The sequence below is a fragment of the Schistocerca piceifrons genome, chromosome 8, assembly GCF_021461385.2.
Source record: "Schistocerca piceifrons isolate TAMUIC-IGC-003096 chromosome 8, iqSchPice1.1, whole genome shotgun sequence".
Classification (NCBI taxonomy): domain Eukaryota; kingdom Metazoa; phylum Arthropoda; class Insecta; order Orthoptera; family Acrididae; genus Schistocerca; species Schistocerca piceifrons.
In genome coordinates, this window is record NC_060145.1 from 294769534 (window position 1) to 294788130 (window position 18597).

Below are 18597 nucleotides of genomic sequence, written 5' to 3' on the forward strand. Positions count from 1 at the left end.
CTAAATGTTAACGGAAGTTCAGGAGTTTGTGGTGTTTGTGAATAAATGCCAATTTTAAATGTACTTTGTTAGCAAAATTTTTCCTCTTTGTGCATACCAGCATTCCATCCCACGTCCTGTGATCATTGACTTCATGTACCCTGCAAGAGACAGATACTAAGGAGCACTAAATAAAGATCAGTCCCTGATCGGTCTATGTGAAACCCAGTACTTAGATTTCTGTTGCACGATTTCTTTGTGACGTAACATCAGGATAAATTCAGTTAATGTTTCTGGGACTTCAGGCAGTTTGGTATCCGGTAGAAGTAAGAGGATGGATGAGCAGTGGTTTGCTCAATAGGAAGCTTACAGATACAAAAATTTCATGTTATATGGCAAAAGTGTTTCCCATCGTAGAACTAGTTACCAACGTTTAGATGCTTCCGATAGTTTATAACAATGGGCGCCATTTAACTTTGTGTTTTCTTTCTGTTAAAACTTGTACTTTCGTCTTCATTCCTTTAAAGCGCAAAAAATGCAGAATATTTGTAATGTGTATTGTTAATTACTGATGCCGAGCAACTGCCGCAATGTCCAACGGCAAAAGTGACGACAACTTTTCTCGAATTATGTTCCATCTACGTTGGTCTCCACATTTTCGGCAGCCTTTATTGTCGTCTTTGAGAGTGTTTGCTGGGCAGAGGATCCTGTACTCAGTTCCGCCAAGCAATCTCCCGTAATACCTACAGATTTTTCGTTAGCAATTTGAAAATCCTATTTAAAATGGCAGAAATAAACTAACAACACACATACACACACACGCACGCACACACACACAGACACACAAATCCGAGCGCCCCGCTATGAGGCACACACACACAAACTCGAACAACAGCCACGCCAACATTCAGAAAATCTCTTTCCTGGTAATACGTGTACATTACGTACTCGGACTAGGTTGGCGACATGAACTGACAGTAGGACTCAAAAATAATTATTCAAAAGCTACCGGACAGTCACGCTCCAAATTTTTTCCCTTTCCAGGGAACGCGAGACAGTTTATTTTTTCATAAGCCAATTCTGGTGGGCAGCACTAATCCGGTAGCGAGCCTTGCGTACCTCCCCCACTCCACGCCCACCCACACACCGGCTCCCCTGCAGGCCCCACACGTCCGCGCTGCCGTCCGCCGAACCCGGCAGAGGCGCAGCGACCCGCTGATCCTCGTAAAAGCCGGGGCTAAAAATAACGTTACCCCTGATCGTATTAGGGAGCCTCCACTCCAGCCGCGGACAGCGCAAGCTGAGCAAACGCCGGCCGCCCTTTTCCACCTCGCCATTGTTTTCAGATCCGGTTGTTTGATTCCTTATCAGGCCTGAATCAGATTTCCACTAATGGAGCGGACAACGCCTGCATACGTTTGACGCTTTCGCACTCCCACAGTTGGTGTCTGTTCTGAAGAGGGTCTCCAGCCATTCTATCAAATCTGACACTGACGTATTGGAGCACGCGCTATATATTTTCGAAAAAACCAATGTTCACAATTGTCTTGATGGCACTGCATGGACTTTCAGGAGTTTTCAGTTGCTTTTTATTAAAGCTGAAATATTCGGAAGAGAGAAAATGTAAATTTCCTGCCAAATATAAAAAGGTCAAAGTGTGCAAGAGAAACAGGAAAATATACCCAATTTCTTGCTTCAAAAGTAACCCATCGAACAGTCACCTTGGTCAGTTAACATCAACTACACGCTTCTTCATACGCCACACTTACAAAATGTTACTCTTATGTTAATAGAGGGTACATAAGCATGCACGGCTTGCAGGTTTGCGAATCATAACTTTATTATATATAAAAAACTTGAGCGTAATCTTTTAATTTCTTTTAATGAAAGGTGAATCAATTGAGACTTGAACTACTTTCATTTTGTGAACGGTTTACGATATCGAAACGAGGTTTTTCGCAAATGATAATCGGAAGACCCTCATCCAACTTCGTTGTATCGATAACATCCTAAAGGCCAGCATCAGTCAAGGTATTTAATCAAGTACTGACGCCAGTCAATTTGATTACTGTAATTCAGAAATAAACTCATTGGGCAACATACACAAATCAACAAAAGTGTTACAGTCAGTTCCACAAGAAAGTGTACACCATAATGTTAAATATATTGAGGCCGCAGTGACATCGCTGATAGTGGTCTGGAATCTGCTATTAGCGCGCTTTTGTACAGTGTAAACAGTGTGAGAGTTGAATGTATTGTTTTGTCGGTTGCAAAACTTGGAATTTTGTGGTAAGGTCTTATTGAAACAGACTGCATGGGCCGTCGGTCCCTAAGCCTCCACACTACTTAACCTAATTTAAACTATCTTACACTATAAACAACACACACACCCATGACCGAGGGATGACTCGAACCTCCGACGGCGGGAGCGCACCGACAGTTGTCAGTTGCAGTTTTGGCTTATTTGCACTTATTTACAACCCATTAAACGCTGAAAAATTTGCATTATTTATCAAAAATACCTTCACAGGTCCGTTAAGAAGCTATTTCCTTGGAACGAGGCAAACTGGGGTGCCTGAAGAGAAGAATGATCCGAAACATTGCAGCCGTCTCTCTACAGCATGGAAACAAGACAATGGGGTGACTACGAAGCATAAGCGTGCAGTGTCTCCGGCTGCAAATCCGATCGCCAATTTTTGGTCTTATATTAAAACAGAGCTTACAGGAAAGCTAACATAAACTTTGAAGCAACTGTCATGTAAAATCAGGACGATAAGGAGATCATTACTGAGAGAATATGCAGGAAATATCGTGAGAAGCATGCTAAAAAGGTGCCAAGCTATAATCGATAATGGTGGCGTTTGGATTAACTATTAGGCAAATGTGCAATTACTAATAACTTGTATTTTCATGTAAACCTATATTTATAGCAGTATGCATTATTCCATACAGATAATGGCATACACTTTCTTGAGGAACTGACTGTACATCAAACAGACATGTCGTGTAGGCGTATTGCTGCTGTGACTGTTCCTGTAGTATCTGTTCCTGTAGTGACTGGAAAGTCGCCCTTGACATAGTTGTAAACATACACGCTGTTACAATGAATGGTAACTAGCGGCAGAACGACGCACTTGAAGGGGCTGCAAGATGTCAGCTGACAGTAAAGCACCAGAGTAGTAGAACAAAGTATGCTCTACCCACACTCCACAGTTACCAGATGCATTCAAGATGGCGGATCCAAAACGACAGCAAAAGACATGACAATGTGGCAATGACGTAATGGCATGAATTTGAATTGTTGGCAGGAAAATAAGTTACATGGGCTACCTCCACTAATCTAGATCATCCGACCACCACCTCTTCCTAGGAATTGGTGAGAAAAGGACTCAGACTGTGGTGGATAGGTTTAAGCAGTCTTTAACTAAACATGTTGAGGCAGTACCTCCATCCAGTGTGTACACCATTAGCTCTAGAGTCCAACTGACCGAGTACACAGTACTGCCACTTAAGAGTGCCATCATCCTTCCCATCACGTAATCCAAGATGGTGTTCTGGAGGAGAAAAATCGTGGGAAAAGGAGTCAGCCATCGCTGGTCTGCTGGAGAGAGGAAAGAGTGTACTGTATATTACTTTCGAAACAATTTATTAAGTGATGCATATTACATAGTTCATTTATTACACTGATACAAAACACTCTCTCTGACATGCTTGGGGTTACAATACACAGTCTACAGACATACAAACCACTTGTAAATCACCGAAATAATACAGTAAACTGACGTGCAGACACGCTCACTAATTATAAATTGTCGAAATAATGTATACAATTTATTTGGGGACGGATTTCAAGTAGGTTGTTTATTACACTGGTACAAAACACTCACCCTCCTGTGCTTGAGGTCACAGCAAATAGACTACAGACCTGCAAACTACTCATAAATCACCAAATAATGCAGTACACTTGCTGTATCCTTAGTGGGTAAGCTGAGCAAAAGTGTGGGTTCAAATCGAGGAAGTTTTCCAGGATGTGAGGATATGAAACACAAAGCAAACATTGAGTAATAACTTATTTTAAGAGAAATAAACAGATTACGTAACTTCTGATATGTTGAGTGAAGCAAAGTACAGGATACAATATTCATAGATAATTTGTTCTTCTCCGCTGGCTTGCTGGTGTACGTCTGCTGTATGGCTCGTAGTCTTTTCAGCAGGATGACTCGGTGCTCTTCTTCTATTGGCTGCCACGTGGCGGGGCGCCCTCGTGGCAGCCCGCAGCAACTTTGCTGCCAACCTGCGTTTCTTCTCGTGGCAGGCGCAGTATCGCAGCTATCGATACTGCAACACTGATGTGCAGAGGTGCAGACAACTCCTAAATTGTTAAAACAATACATGAAAAAGATTCTCCAAAATTACTTACTAATCGTCAGATGTCGAAATTATGGATTGCACAGCCTGTTCACCTGTTCATAAAATAACGCGACAGACACGAAAACAGCTCGTAAATTGTAAAAAAATAATGCATATGTAACACTATTCAAATATGCTCAAAACCTTGAAACACCCAAAAATAATGTGCTGCACAAACACTCAGTGGATGTAAAAAACGCAATGTAACAGTGAACTGTTCCAATGCGCGCAGGTGAAAGTCGCGTCTATATTAGGGCATCCAGTTAGAGATCTTCGAGTGTTATATCGACATCACATGTCTATATAAATAAGCAACAAGTGACCCTCTAGACAGCACACATATGTTCACTGTTGCTGGTGCAATCCCTCTCTCTACCTGCGGTCCAGTGAAGACGTAATTGCCAAGTGAATCTCCCCCACAGACGCTGCAGAGATCCCTTCAATTGCATCCCAGATTAGCACAGGCTGCAGTGTTCCTAGCGATCCTAATGCGACATGTGAGCTACATCTAGCCGTGCACGCATTTACCAGCCAAGTGTGGCTGACACATCTCCGAGATATGCTTGCGTAGCTACACTCCACCTCAAGTGCATCTGAAAGGTTCTCAATGTTATACTGATGTCACATGGCCATATAAAATAAGAGTCATGTCAACCTCTCGGAAACTGTATAGTGTCCTAGAAATAATTAACGATCACTTTTGTAGGATATTTCGTAATGTCTCAGCTTGTCTGCATGAAAATTTTTGCCGTAACAGAACGTGTTTACGAAAATAGCGCAGAATAACACCGAATGCATTCCTCCTGATGGTCATAAAGTGGTGCTCTGTCCATCGCGTGTTACCCTTCCTGGAAATCGTTAAGTGCTGCTTTCAACAAACATCTTCAAAACACAAAAGTTCCCATCACTATGTAGTGGCTCCTACATCCCAGCACAAAGGATGTCTTGTGAAGGAATAAAGTATTATGATTGGCTCTTACTGAATGTACCCTCTGAATTACTGATGCTGCCTGTGTGGAAGCACTGTCCATCTTTGTTTTTCCTTTCTGCAGACAAGAATCTCAGTGGCTAAAAGCTATTTTGAATGGATCGCCATATTGCACCAACAATTAAACCTAGCAAAGTGGTGTGCACGTCATCAGATATGGAAAGATTCTTACTCAATTACACCGTTCTGCCACTGAGGGCAGGAGCTCGGACATTAGAGTCTGAAACTGATCTTCAACCCAGCAATATATCACTGCGTACCATGTCGATGTAGTAAATCGTCGTATCCTGCACCTTACAAAATCGCCCCTTTTACATAATTCGTGTAGCTATCGACCGCCAAACACTAGTACATATACCGCAAAGATAGAAAGCATAAGCACATGCACCGTAGGTATACTCGTCGCTGCACTAGATATTTCCCGCGAGAAAAGGCAGTCATCCACCCCTGATACATGACCAGAACGCCCTCAGTGAAACAAAGTCGCTCCCAGAACTGTTCTACAAATTCAAGGTTGGCTCTGTCAGCACAAATGCTTTATGGTTTGTAATCCCGACCTGCTTGCTTGCTTGTTTTTCTACACTGAGCTGAAGACTCTGGGATTACAAGAACATATGTAATTTCGAATGGTTTGCCAGAATATCATACCATTTTCGAGATATTTCTCAATATCGAGCACATAGCAACATCGCTTGTATAGCAGTACTGCTCATGCAACATGAATCCGGAGATATAGACCGGAATCTATTTCTCTAGAAACCCGAAACTATAGCGAGGTGGGGCGTGCTGTAAACCACTGAGTAACGAGAATCTTATGCCATCTGCAAAGACGTTTACAACAAAACTCGAAAAAAGAAAAAGGGGAAACTGATATTTCCACTCGCAAATATCGATGTCGGTGATGTAACAGACTACAAATCATCCATCATCCCTATAATTTACAAAGTGTACTAAGGTGTTTCTCATGTCTAGTGAACCAGTAAATGTGTCTTCCACCTGTCTTTCACCTGCTAGATGCACACACCACAATCGATGTTCCCTCATCTAAATAAAGGTGTGAAATGTGCAGAAGCAGTCAACTGGACAATTTACACAAGAAGAAATAATGGTCGAATGAAAACACACATCCATATTGAATCTTCTCAAATTTCCATGCAATTATGAAAGCTGTCCATCACATACTACGTATTAGTTCGCTGTTCGAACGTCTAGAGGACACCTTGGATAAATCAGCTACCTTCCTGCACCCCAACAGACCTCTCCATGTGGACAGTTCGTACCATTAGCTGCAAACTTGAATTATTGAATCATTCTTGCCACACGAATGTAAAATTAGAGAGATTAGAGCGCGCACGGAGGCTTTCAGACAGTCGTTCTTCCCGCGAACCATACGCGACTGGAACAGGAAAGGGAGGTAATGACAGTGGCACGTAAAGTGCCCTCCGCCACACACCGTTGGGTGGCTTGCGGAGTATCAATGTAGATGTAGATGTAGATGTAGATGCCACCAACAGCGCGCCACGCACCCCTATACAGAATCGTCCTGGGAAATCAGTCAGAAACATACTTGATCGCTATACTTACAATTAAATGCTACGATTGCAGTCTCAGTTGAACAACATTCGACAATGAGCGATGTATCGGAAATACATCCAGCTGATGGCTGCAGCCCTGGAAATAGAAATATCTGTACCATTCTTATGACTTGACATAGATTTCCCTTTGCTATCGCAGTATCCCACGTCAAATCCATACCTTTTTCACGACTGGACATAATCATTCCCTTTGCACATGTCAGATGCTCAAGGCGAAACTACCACGCAACCCCTACTACTAAGTACAATACTTCGCCAATGACTGATTGCTGACAATACGAAATAATAGTCAGAGATAATCAGCGGTGGGTGGACATGTCTCACAAGTTTTTCTTGCAAGTCTTCTGTGTCTTTGAAAGAGAGGAGTAATCGTCTTACAAATCGCCAGATGTTAAAAAACACAATCGCAAAAATTACTGTATGTTACTGTCACAAGCAGTCATGGTTCTACGGGTACATGTAAGTATCCATGTTAAAAGCTATACTGGCGTTATAAATCGAGGTATGGCACTACCTCCGAATGATATGGTTGTTCCAGACAAAAACCGCGACACTGAATACAGGCGGTGATCATAGGAGTGTATGTTAGCACACCAGCAGTGATGTTATAGGTCGCCGATGGTGCATCCTCGTAATAAAATTACCGAACTTTGAAAGTGATTTGGCTAAGGAGCATGGTATGAAACCGGTATTTTGGAACTCCTCAAGCCACCGCTAGATATTTCTCCAGTATTCATAACACATTCTGTCTTGATTCCATGTCAGAGGCACTGCGATATATCCACTAAGTTAGAGTTGATGGTTGATTGAGAAGGATCACAAACAGTAGATGGTGTTCTGATTGAGGTCGTAAGAAATGTACAATATTTTTTCAGAATTATAGTGTTACGCTCACTGGTATAACTCCAGTCTGGGATGTGGAATTAAGTCTTTCCACTCAACCACAAACCTGCGTTGGATCCTATGGAGAAGTCCTTCAATAATTACAGCCACTAGTGAATCATGATTCTGGCACTCTCATATACTGAAACGAGTCACCCTTTTCAAACCTATCAACTACATTAAAATTTTAGATAGTCCCTATGCCTATTGGAACTCCTGCCATTTCTGCAGCATTGAGCATGTGTTAGTTCCAATTTAAGTAGGATCTGAGCAGAAGTCAGAGAGAGCTGTATCTACAACCTTTCGCGACCTGTGTAGGGAGAGAGTGACCTGAGTTAGTGTGACACGACCGTGTTTGACCATTACATAGAAATCTTAATATGTTGTCGTAGCTCCCTCAATAGTGTATGATGGAACTCCTTGCTGATTCGTTGCGTTTTTGACGTGCACTGAGTATTTGTGCACTACATTATTTTTGGGTGTTTGGGGTTGTGAGCGTGTTTCAATAGCGTTACACATGCATTTTGTTTTGACAGTTTACGAGCTGTTTTCGTGTCTGTCGCATTATTTTGTGTACAGTTGTGCAGGCTGTGCAATACATGATTTCGACAGTTGACGATTAGCAAGCACGTTTGGAGAATCTTTTTCATGTATTATTTTTACAATTTTGGAGTTGTTTGCATGTCTGCACATCAGTGTTGCAGTATCGATAGCTGCGATACTGCCCCTGCCACGAGAAGAAACGCAGGTTGGCAGCAAAGTTGCTGCGGGCTGCCACGAGGGCGCCCCGCCACGTGGCAGCCAATAGAAGAAGAGCACCGAGTCATCCTGCTGAAAAGACGACGAGCCATACAGCAGACGTACACCAGCAAGCCATCGGAGAAGAACAAATTATCTATGAATATCGTATCCTGTACTTTGCTTCACTCAACATATCAGAAGTTATGTAATCTGTTTATTTCTCTTAAAACTAGTTATTACTCAATGTTTGCTTTGTGTTTCATTTCCTCACATCCTGCTTATCCACTAAGGATACAGCAAGTGTACTGCATTATTTGGTGATTATGAGTAGTTTGCAGGTCTGTAGTCTATTTGCTGTGACCTCAAGCACAGGAGGGTGAGTGTTTTGTACCAGTGTAATAAATAAGCTACTTGAAATCCGTCCCTAAATAAATTGTATGCATTATTTCGACAATTTATAATTAGTGAGCGTGTCTACACATCAGTGTACTGTATTATTTCGGTGATTTACAACTAGTTTGCAGGTCTGTAAACTGTGTGTTGTAACCCCAAGCATGTCAGAGTGAGTGAGTTGTATCAGTGTACTAAATGAACTACTTGACATCCATCTCTTAATAAATTGTTCCAAAGTAATATACAGTACACTCCTTCCTCTCCCCAGTAGACCAGCGCCGGCTGAGTCCTTTTCCCGCCATTTTTCCCCTCCAGACTGCCATCTTAGATTACGTAATGGGTGGGAAGACGGCACTCTCTGGTGGCAGTACTGTGTACTAGATCAGTTGGACTCTAGAGCTAATGGTGAACACACTGGATGGAGGTACTGGCTCAAATTGTTTAATTATAGACTGCTTAAATAAAGGCTTCGGTCCAGCCTATCTAGCACATTCTGAGTCCTTTTCCCTCCAATACCTAGGAAGAGGTGGTGGTCGGATGACCTAGGATAGTGTAAGAAGCCCAAGTGACCTCTTTACCCGCCATTTTCATAGGTCGGTGGAGGTAGTTGTGGTGTGTTGAATTGTTCTGCTAGAATTTGAACTTCCCACAATTTTCTGTTGGAGTAGGGGAGGGGGACGGGGGAAGGGGTTAGGTTAGTGGAGGTAGCCCAATTGACCTATTTTCATACCAAAACTGGAACTTCCCGCCCTGATGTCATTGCAACATTGTGATAAACTATCGCCACCATCCTGGGTCCGCCATCTTAAACTTGAATACATTTGGTAAGAGTGGAGAGTGGGGCAGAACATCCTTTGTTTTACTACTCATCAGTACGGACACATTAAAGGTCACTGTAAAACAGTTTAGCAGATAAGCATCTCGCCATGCAGGTCATTCGCTACCTATGATTCGATCTGCATGATAGCGTCATGTGCAGAAGACTTGTTTACTGGGCAAGGTGTCCGCGTGTGCACCAGAATCAAAGTGATGTGGTATTGACATGGAATCGGTTCGTATCGTTATGTAGTGTTAAACTGCACAGCCCGTCACATATGACGTGGGCGCAGAATAGTCTATAGAGTCTAAGGAACCGTGAGCTGAGTGCTCTGGAACCGAATTCGGCGTTCGAAGAGCCTATAGGATGTCTTGTATCGCATCAAACTGTTAGTAGTCGATAGCATGATGCTAATCTCCGTTCCCGACGGCCATAGCGAGCACCACATCATACAGCACAACTCCATGGACTCTGTTGCAGTTGAGGAAATCATTCATATTGAACGGCCCATTATTGGCATCAGGTGCTGTATATGGACGATACTCAGATCTGTTTGTACCCTGATAATCATATATAGGTGTATGGAGACAACCTAATAGTAACGAACGCGTCCAGCACTGTGTCCCATATGTAGAACATGGCGGTGATTAAGCCAAGTTCTGAGTCTGTGGTGGCGTCACAAGGGGAACAGTACACCTCTCGTGGCTGTTGAGGGAAATCTAATTACTCTGTGGCACAGGGACAAGATTCTGAAATCAATAGTGGGACCATATCACCAAAATTTTGGTGGCAATTTCATTTCGGATGATATGTCGCTTCCTCATAGTTCTGCTCTCGTGAACACGTCCCCTCATCACGCTAGAATCAACAGACTGGAATGGCCTGTCTATTCCCTGGGCATGAACCCAGGCGAAAACGGTGTGCGACCGACAGAAACGACCTGTCTTCAGGCGTCAACAACGACCACGGACTCTATTCGACTGGTGCAGAATCGCCATTGACGAATTTGGAGCACCACGACGGGTTCAAACCCTCATCCCAACTCTGTGTATATCTTATAACGGGGGGACGCTGTTTAATGACAAAAATAAGCTCTGTCAGTCTCAGAATTACACGTAGGAAAGAATTTTGTATTGTGTATTCCACATTTAAACAGTTTTTTGCACACTACATATTTCGTGAGAATAAGTAAGTAACAGTATCACATGGTGATTCATTCTGGTAGCATTCCGATAGGAATGACTGGTAAACTGATATGTAATGAAATCACAACACTGTATTTCGTTTTATGGAAATCTCTATATGTTGGTTGTCAATGTCAGCGTCATTTTAATCATTTATAGGCGTGAAAATTTCGATGCAGAAACGACATTAGGCAACCACATATACACTCGCTATATTCTACAGACACCACGGGGGTTTACAATAGACAAGATGTGACACTGGTCCTCTTTACTTAGGATCTCTGTACGATCACTGTCTTCGCTCAGTATTACATGGCTGTCAGTAGTGTGCTATTCCTTGAGGCCACGTTTGTTAGTCTTCGTCGTAACACCAACAAATCGGGTAACTTCTTTCATCTGACATCATAGACACGTCCAAACATAACAGTTCCTATCCCTATTTTTTGTCATGTCCCACTCTCGATCGGTCTTACTGCGCTGAATCTATACAATCGACTGGCATATCCACAACACACCGCTTAACTGCGCCAGCGGTTGAGGGTCACGTCAGAACCTGGTGCCAGTTTCGTAGCAACTACAGCGCACCAAGGCGACCAGCGGGTTTTAAGCAGCTGTCTAAAACACACACCAACAAAACTGTTTCTTCACCCTTCTATTTTAAAATTCATGACACAGAAATCAAATGTTGACTCTCAGGCACGTAGAAATACTTGCAATGCGTCCAGATCACAAAATTAGAAAAATAAACTTTAGTATAACAAAAATATCGTTTCTCATGAAAGTTTCTCACAGCTCCATAAGCAATGTCAAAACTTGGTGGAACGTTCCCTATGGTGTTGGCCACTGTGCAGATGATGTACGTGGCGTTCCTGCAATTCTCTGACTACACAGTGGACACAAGAATCCATTCACAAATTTCTAGTGCTGAATTTACTTTACTACAAGGCAGAAGACAAGCCAAGATTTTTGTTTGTTCACTACCTATGAATAGAAATTCAGCCCAAGAGTTCTCCTGCAAAGAAGCACTTCCTTGTGTCTCAGGCTCGACAGAGAGCTAAGGAATCTTCACTTCCGTAAACAGGATAACAACTCTGTTCGCAGAGAAACGACTTCAAGCGCTCTTTGTGTCGAAAGCAACACTGCTCAAAATTGAAGTTCCAGCTTCTCTGTTGTGGCTCTCAAGCTATACGCAGTTCCCTGCTAGACACATGAAGTCTGCTTTTGCGCTTGGGCGACGGATCGCGACAGCCAGCAAAAACGATTATCTACCACAACAAGGGTGATGAATCGGGCAGACAGTCATCTGAAACTTATACTCCTTTCAGAGGATTATCTGGAGAAACGAACCTTGTTGGTGTCAACGTATTGGTTTGTGTATTTGACAACCGTATCAAGGATGTCGTCAGCGAATAAATTATTCCAACATTCAACTGCATTTCTAGCGCCCCTGGCATTTCCTATGAGTCGAGGAGGATGACTGGTGATTTGTGTGGTGCCTTTCGATGTCTTTTCACAGATGACTTCTTGGCGCACATGGTCTTCTTAATTCTTCCAAAATAAAAGTTTCTTCTTCTTTTGTCACTTACATCTTCCGCGATATCCTCACCACCTTACTCCATTACGGAATCGCCTTCACATTCTTCCATCTCTTCTTGTGAATTAATGTCACTCTCATCACCAAGATCCTCAGATAGCATGGGGTCATTGCACATCACGAAATCCTGAATTTCTTCAAGATGGAAAAACGTAACTTAATGCAGGTTAGTAGGAAGATCAAACCTGTAATGTCCTGCTTGACAGAGTCGAGTCATTTACTAAATATCTGGGCGTAACGCTGCAAAGCGATATGAGGTGGAACGAACGTGTACGAAGCGTAGTAGGGAAGGCGAATGGTAGACATTGGTTTATTGGGAGAATTTTAGGAAAAAGTGGTACACCTGTAAAGGAGACAGCGTATAGGACGTTGGTGCAACCTGTTCTTGAGTACTGCTCGAGTGTTTGGGATCCGCACCAGATCTGATTGAAGGAAGACATCGAAGCAATTCGGAGGCGGGCGACTAGATTTGTTACGGTTAGGTTCGAACAACACGTAAGTGTTACGGAGTTGCTGCGGGAACTCAAATGGGAATCCCTAGAGGGAATGCGCCGTTCATTACGAAAAACACTATTAAAAATAAATAGGAGAGCCGGCATTGGAAGCTAACTGCCGGACAGTTTTACCGCCGCCTACATACATTGCGCGTAAGGACCACGACGATAAGATTACACAAATTAGGGCTCTTACGGAGGCATATAAACAGTCGTTTTTCTCTAGTTCTATTTGCGAGAGGAACATGAAGGCAAATGACCTTACGGTGGCTTGCACAGTGCCTATGTAGGTGTAGATTGGACAAATCGTAATAATTCAGAGCCATAACTGCGTGCAGAATCTGGAGTTTAAAAGATAGAACAGGATATTCAGGCGTAATGTGCCTGAACAGCCGCCGGCCGCAATGGCCCAGCGGTTCTAGGCGCATCAGACCGGAAGCACGCGGCTGCTACGGTCGCAGCTTCGAATCCTGCCTCGGACATGGATGTGTGTGATGTCCATAGGTTAGTTTGGTTTAAGTAGTTCTAAGTGTAGGGGACTGATGACCTCAGATGTTAAGTCCCATAGTGCTTTGAGCCATTTGAAGCATTTGAGCCTGAGCAGTCAAGCTCAGAATACTGAACATTTTCACGAAACATTCACAGAATTCAAATTACTCGTCCGTCAAGTGAACAGAGTAACAACTCGGATGAAAAAGAACGAAAAATGCACACGTCTGTAAGTGAGACGCAATCGGGTGGACTGAGCTTGAGAGGCCACTAACGTCACATGCGCTCTCCACAAAGGTCACGTGAAAACTAATCAACTCCTCCGTCCGAACAGACCTCGAAACGCACAATGGTAACGACCGGCCGCCGTATCATTCTCAGTTCCAGAGGCATCATTGCATGCGGATACGGAGGGGCATGTCGTTAACACACCGCTCTCCCGACAGTCTGTCGGTTCACGAGACCGGAGCCGCTACTTCTCAATCAAGTAGCTTGACTGTTTGCCTCACAAGGGCCAAGTGCATCCTTCTTTGCAACAGCGCTCGGCAGACCAGATGATCACCCATCCAAGTGCTAGCCCAGCCGGACAGCGCTAACTTCGGTGATCTGACGGGTGTTACCGCTACGGCAAGGCCGTTGGCCTGAAAACTAATAGAGGGATTGTAAATGGTACCTGAAGGCATGATGGTACTAAATGTGGGGAAATTTCAAGCCTCCTACCTGGGGAGGCTGAAACAAAAATATGTCAACTGTGCCCATACCACACTGCCGAAAGAAAGGGAAAACATTTCGCTTCGTCCCACATTATGGACCGATTTTCCATACTTACAGCGGCACAATAAGCTCTAAAATGCGACGCCACCTGCACTCTGAATGTGGTCCTCCACTCATTATACACAATACACAGCAATTTAACAGTGTGTTTATACACTATTGGCCATTAAAATTGCTACGCCACGAAGATGATGTGCTACACACGCGAAATTTAACTGACAGGAAAAAGATGCTGTGATATGCAAATGATTAGCTTTTCAGAGCATTCACACAAGGTTAGTGGCGGTGGCGACATCTACAACGTGCTGACATGAGGAAAGTTTCCAACCGATTTCTCATACACAAAGAGCAGTTGGCCGGCGTTGCCTGCTGAAACGTTGTTATGATGCCTCGTGTAAGGAGGAGAAATGCGTACCATCACGTTTCCGACTTTCATAAAGGTCGGATTGTAGCCTATCGCTATTGCGGTTTGTCGTATCATGACATTGCTGCTCGCGTTGGTCGAGATCCAATGACTGTTAGCAGAATATGGAACCGGTGGGCTGAGGACGGCAATACGGAACGCCGTGCTGGATCCCAACGGACTCGTATCACTAGCAGTCGAGACGACGGGTGTCTTATTCACATCGTGCAGCCACGTCTCGATCACTGAGTCAACAGATGGGGACGTTTGCAATACAACAACCATCTGCACGAACAGTTCGACGACGTTTGCAGCAGCATGGACTATCATCTCGGAGACTATGGCTGCGGTTACCCTTGACGCTGCATCACAGACAGGAGCGCCTGCGATGGTGTACTCAATGACGAACCTACGTGTACGAATGGCAAAACGTCACTTTTTCGGATGAATTGAGGTTCTGTTTACAGCATCATGATGGTCATATCCGTGTTTGGCGACATCGCGGTGAACGCACATTGGAAGCGTGTATTTGTCATCGCCATACTGGCACATCACCCGACGTGATGGTATGGGGTGCCATTTGTTACACGTCTCGGTCACCTCTTCTTCACATTGACGGCACTTCCAACAGTGGACGTTACATTTCAGATGTGTTACGACCCGTGGCTCTACCCTTCATTCGGTCCCTGCGGAGCCCTACATTTCAGCAGGATAATGCACGACCCATGTTGCAGGTCATGTAAGGGCCTTTCTGGGTACAGAAAATTTTCGACTGCTGCTCTGGCCAACACATTCTCCAGATTTCTCACCAACTGAAAACGTCTGGTCAATGGTGGCCGAGCAATTGGTTCGTCACAATACGCCAGTGACTACTCTTGATGAACTGTGGTATCGTGTTGAAGCTGCATGGGCAGCTGTACCTGCACACGCCATCCAAGCTCTGTTTTACTCAATGGCCAGGCGTATCAAGGACGTTATTACGGCCAGAGGTGGTTGGTCTGGGTACTGATTTCTCAGGATCTAGTCACCCAAATTGCTTGAAAATGTAATCACATGTCAGTTCTATTATAATGTATTTGTGCAATGAATACCCGTTTATCATCTGCATTCCTTCTTGGTGTAGCAATTTTAATGGCCAGTAGTGTACACGCCAGCCGCTTTGCGGTGCTGCACTAGCGAAACTGTGGGAAAATGGCGTGCGTTTCCTGACTCGTCGTCTTGGACTGTGGCCGGCCTGTGACGTGCCCGGCGCCCCGGCGCCGCGGAGCCGGGAATTAGCGATAAAGCTAAAAGCTGCCAGCCGCGCGGGGGCGGCGCTGTGTCGCCCGTCGCTGCTCGTGATAAACGCCAGGCAGCGGGCCGCGCAATGTGCAGGCCCTACCGGCTGCCGGCTGCCGGCTCCCGAGAGATAGCCGGGCCGCGCCCAGCCACTGTGCAGCTACCCGACCTTTTTAGGCCGGCGCAGCAGGCTGATGAATTTCCAGTGCCCGCCGCCGCTAGGAAGTAGGAGCCGCGCTGATAGCGGCCAGAGAACTGACGCGTCGGTATCCGGTTCCTGCGACCACCACCCATCCATTTTTTTAACCCATTCGTGAGGGTGATACGCGCTTTGGAAAAATTCGCTTTTCACCTGATACATTTTGAATTCTGTATGTTGCGAGCTCGTCGCATCAGAGTGTTGGTAACTCTCGACATTTAACAGAAATTTTCTTATCAAGTTTCTCTTATTTTCCGACGTGATTCGCATGATAAGCATAAATGTGCTTCTAGAATAATGGCTAGACGTATTTTTAATCTCTCATGTAGTCTCTGACTACCCACTAGTAACATACACTGCATGAAAAAAAAAAGAAAAAATCTGTGCACCTAGAAAGGCGACGTCAATTTTGATCCTATGGCGGCATATGTCACCTGCGGGATTCATATGTGAATATATCGTTATATACTTTATAATTATCTGGGCTGTTATGCCGTGGTCGGTTGATGAATTCTGTGTCAATTCCCAACGTTTCGTCCCCGTCTGCGGAGGACATCTTCAAGGGGGTCTGTAGGTCGATGGAAGGTCCAACACACCCACTGGCTCGCTACTGACTGTCGCTAAATTCCGTGTCCGCGCGCTCCCGCGCCGAGGCGTGACGTCACGTGTTTTGAATACGTCAGTGCAATTGGCCGCTGTCCGCTGCCGTCGATCGCCGTTGCCATCACCCAGTAGTGGACGGGTAGTACACCTCTTCTTCAACACCGGCATCCATATACCGTTTAATTTCACGCCCTCCTCCTTTCGATTGAAATTATTAGGGTGTTTGGTGATTTCGACTGCCTCCCTGTAGAGTCTTTCGTAATATCCGCTTGTGGCCGCTAGTACTTGCGTCTCCTCGAAACGAATATGGTGGTTACCTGGCTGGAAAGCATGCTCCGCAACAGCTGATTGGTCCGTTTCTCCTCTTCTACAATTGCCCTTGTGCTCTTCCAAACGTTTTCAAACAGTTCTTTTAGTGGTACCCACATAGACAACTCCACAGCTGCGTGGGATCCTATAGACTCCAGCTGCGAGCGTCCTTGGCAGGCTTAAGGTATTCCTGTATCTTCCTGCTGGGCTTGTAAATTACTGTAATATTCCGCTTCGTCAAGATCCTCCCTATTCTTTCCGTTACATTTTTAACATTCCTTAATGAAATTTGAATGGAAGGAACCGTCTTCCATGCACTTCACAGTATACGCACAGTGGTGCATGTTCTAGCCAAAACACAGACATGCACTAGTAGAACATGAAAGATTAAGAGTCTGAAACAATGACTCAGCACCAATGAATTCTTATTGTTTACTTCCATGAGGAACTCTAGAGATGGTAGTGGAAACCGTTTGTGAAATAATCTCCGAATAGAGGGATCACACCTGGTAATAAGATTTTTTATAGACCACCTACCTCAGGAGTAGTAGTGCCGGAGCGTTTCAGTGAAGATTTAAAGAGTATCACGAGTCAGTTGCCGGATGATGGTACTGTAGTATGGGGAAACTTCAGTTTTCCAGCTATAGAATTTGATAGGCATGCGATTAAAACTGATGCACTAATAGGTATTTGTCTAACATCTATTTGAACGCCTCGTCTGGAAACTGCTTCGAGCAGTTAGAGAAGCGATTCTTGAGGGCAGCACCTTGGACTTCGTAGTAACTAACAGATACGAAACTTCCGAATCACTAAAGGCAAAGGAGAGCATATGGCTAATATACCACTATAGCAAGAGAGATAGGAGAGAAACTGTAGAATATCTAAGGAGACCACTTCACATATCCATCTGTGAGGGGAAGGGTGTGGAGGATAAATTGATGTGATTCGGAATCTTTACACAATGTTCCTCCCACTGTGCCGAGCAAGGTTTTATGGGCTGGAAAAGATGAACCTTGTTACTACGAAACTAACAAGATATTCATTACAGATTTAAGCGAAGTCAAAAGTGTAGCTGACAAACAGAAGCTGAGTTTTGCTGAAAAGAACGTAAGAAGAGCGGTGCCAGAAGTGTTCAGTGTCACCTGTACTGATAGTGGCTCCAGCGTCGTCCACCAACAGACAGGGCAGTGCCATAGCTACCAGGGTGCCATCTGCGTCTGCCCTTTGATAGCGAATGGTGAGAATCAGAAGGCTCAGTGTGCTGGAAATATGTGAAGCAAGCAGGCAACCATGCCACACAGACGCACTCGTGCTTCCTATAGCCAAATGAGCGAGTTTGAAAGTGTCAAATTGTGGCCTTCTGTACGGCGGAAAGATCCTCTTGGAAAATTGCAGCACAAGTTTTACGTGCTTGTCAGTTGTGCTACGATTCTGATATCGGCGGTAACAGTGAACATTCTCAGAC